The sequence below is a fragment of the Poecilia formosa genome, unplaced genomic scaffold (genome assembly GCF_000485575.1).
Source record: "Poecilia formosa unplaced genomic scaffold, Poecilia_formosa-5.1.2 Scaffold274, whole genome shotgun sequence".
Classification (NCBI taxonomy): Eukaryota; Metazoa; Chordata; class Actinopteri; order Cyprinodontiformes; family Poeciliidae; genus Poecilia; species Poecilia formosa.
In genome coordinates, this window is record NW_006800213.1 from 432707 (window position 1) to 435837 (window position 3131).

General features: G+C 40.6%; 1 long non-coding RNA gene across 1 annotated transcript in view; it reads left to right on the forward strand.

Annotated features, from left to right (window-relative positions):
• LOC107838537 (uncharacterized) overlaps positions 1–2290 on the forward strand; it is a 6894-nt gene extending 4604 nt beyond the window's left edge. The window contains exon 3 of the long non-coding RNA XR_001664623.1: positions 1404–2290. This is a non-coding gene — a long non-coding RNA (uncharacterized LOC107838537). The remainder of the gene's footprint in view (positions 1–1403) is intronic.
• Positions 2291–3131: the final 841 nt, after the last annotated feature.

A 3131-nucleotide genomic window follows, 5' to 3' on the forward strand; every position in this document is an offset into this window, starting at 1 on the left:
CTAAAAACATTATAAATGCAACTTTATAAAAATGTTTTTTTAACATCTTTGTAAAACTAATATGTAGTTTTACAAATATGTAAATCTACATATTAGTAGTTTTACATATTCAATGAGACAGTACTGACTGTACTGTCAGTTAATGAGACAACAATGACAGTAAATCTGTAAAAAAAGTAAAATAAATTGAGCTCCTCTGTCTCCTTCTACTGAGATCTACAGAAGTGCATCGTTCTGGATAGAAACAACCAATCAGATCTGGTAGGGAAGAATCAGCACTGTAAATCATGCTTGTGTATGTGCTGCAGCTCTGCTAATGGTGGCAGAACAACTTATCGTTACAGGAAAACTGGTAATCTGTCCTCATTTTTCACTATACTTTGCATTCACAGGAGGCTCCGCTGTGAGGAAGGAGGTGTAGCGTAAAAGAGAGGCTGTGAGCAACATGAGGAAATCACATTTTTATACCACGACACATTCCAAATCCACTTGTTTTACATGTGGATTTTTTTATGTGACAAATATCAACTCGTATGTGATTTTCACATGTGAAGCTAATGTTTTGTTTTTGTTTAGTTTTTTTTCTGTAAGGGGGGCGTTTCACATTTTATTGAATTTAGAAACATTTGCGACATTCAAATATGGACTGAAAACATGTGTTTCATATGTCTCTGTGGTCAGTTACACACAACAAGCTTAACAGAGGCCTAAGGTCTGGAGCGGTCTTAAGAGGGATCGTCTCATTCCTCTGTGTGAATTTTGGAAAAATACAGTAAATGTGTGTGAAAACATGGATATGCCACCTTTTGCCATCGTACATCAACCATGACAGCTGCAAAATAAAAAAATAAAAAAATTACGTAGCCTGTTTTGAGAGCTTCTCTTCCATCAGTGCGAAGCAAGCAGGGCGGACAGCTCTCTGCTTTTATGTGTTCTTAGAATGTCAACATTACAAACCCCCTCTTGTGTCGAGTTTTGACTGAATGTCATCAGATGAGCTCCCTCAATCCCTTTAAGGAAGATCAATATGACAGATGCGTCTCTGTCAGAGCAGGGGATATTGAATTGTGCAGGTGAACAGTACAGTGGGATCACGTTCATGGGAAAGAAAAAGCACAAGTGACAAAGTAAGAGGACAGTAATCGCACCCGAGTGCTTAAAAGCTAGTCACATAGATGGATGTAAAAGTACACCACACATCAAAATAGCATGATAAAGCAGAGGTTCTGTGAGCTATGTCTCTATTAACAACAGGGAACAAATTGCAGACTGCCGGCAAGGAAAATTACAGCCTCCGTCTCACGCCTGCATTACCAGGAGCATTGTTTTCTGAATAAACACGACGCAAACTTTACCAAGGTTTTTAAAACACCAACTCAATTTGCAAATCCTTTCCACAACAGGAGGAAGATATGTTGCAAGGATTGACATATATGAGTGGAACATGTCGTCGTGCTATTTAAAGCAAGCTCCACACCAACACCCAGTGGTGAGAAGTCCAGCTGAAAGCCACTATCATGGCAAATCAGTCAGTCCAGGAGGGAGAACGGAGGACGCAGCCGAGCGAGAACCGAGTGCAACAAAACATAACCTCGATGGCACAATGGAGTAAATCCCAGATCATTGTGGGGCGTGAAGCGTCTTCTTTTGCTTCCCTCGGCACAGCGGCACAAGTCACACCTGCTTGGAAGGTTGATTTTGAATCTGACACGCGCTGCACTCAAACAACTTGTTGTTTCTGGGGACATTACCCAGTTCGTTGCAACACTGCAAACGTAAGTTGAGTCAGATTTTGGATTTGGCTTGTTCAAATAACGTTTTGCATCCAACTTGTAGCATGAGTGTTTAGGAGAGTGACGAGTTCTGTCATGTTACAACCACAGCGTTCTGCGTTTTAATGTGTTTTAACAGCAGAGTCTTCTGAAGAATGCCTTTTTTGAGAGAATTTTTAATTATGGTAGAACAGAATTTACAGATGGTATTTTTTTAAACCTGTGGTCTTGCAATTTTGCAATTTAGTTTTGCAATTTTGGCCCATTCCGACTGACAGAACTGGCATAGCAATTGACCTCAGGTCTGCCCACTAAGACGAAACTGAGAGGAGGGCTTTTGGTTGGCCGAAAATATGGATTGTGTCTTTTTTTTGTGACTGATGTCTTCTTATTTGATTATGTATCTGATTTTATCTGCTTGTGCTTTCCTGCAATCAATTTTTATAATTATGTCATCAGCTTATCATCATATTAGGCATTTCACTTGACAGATTTTTATTAAATCTTCAACATGTCCAGATTGCTATTTGAACAGATCTCCTGTTGTCCCCTGACCAAGCTGATCTTCAACATGTTGGACCGCCAGTCGGACGTCCTGTTTACCTCAGCAGACATTCAGGGGGCAAATGGGAGTTGCTTTAAGGAGACTTGACGGAAGTTGAGGGGAACCACCTCCATCACTATTTCCCAGGAGCGCCGCAGCTTTTAGCTGGACATCTTACACTACTGCTTTGTAAGACGTCTGATACACTTCTGCGCTCCATTACTGAACTTTGAATGCTAAAATATACACAGCGTGGCCTCTGGTGAGTTGGTTAAGCTTTTAGCTTCAAACCAACTATGTCTGATCCTAATATTGGTGCTTATCTACTTTAAAGGGAAGGGATGACTTTAAGAAACAACCTCATGACCGCGCTGAAAGTTTAAACCTCTAGAGTTGCACTTTCTGAAAATTTCTGCACTACTCCTCCGGCTTGTCTGTCACATCCTCGTCAGCCTTCACCGACGCGATCCAGTTATTCCGCTGAAGTCTTAGGAAATCCAGGTTTGTCAGCAATGCTGTGCCAGCAGGTCTGCAGGATATTCAAACGATGAAATGCTGCGGCGAACAAAAGCTTGAAGGGTCGTAGATGCCTCTGCTCCATTAACTGCGTGAATTTCTAGAGTTTCCACATAGATGAAAAATAACAACAAAAGCAATTAAGCACAACTGAGTGCAGAATCATGTCACTGGATTTAACTCTCTATTAACCCACAAAGAGTCTAAAAATGATAAATGCAACACATCTTAGGAAAATGTTTTAACCTCACAAAATACTGATGTACTTTTAATTCACACTGTATTAAGGCATGAAGTAC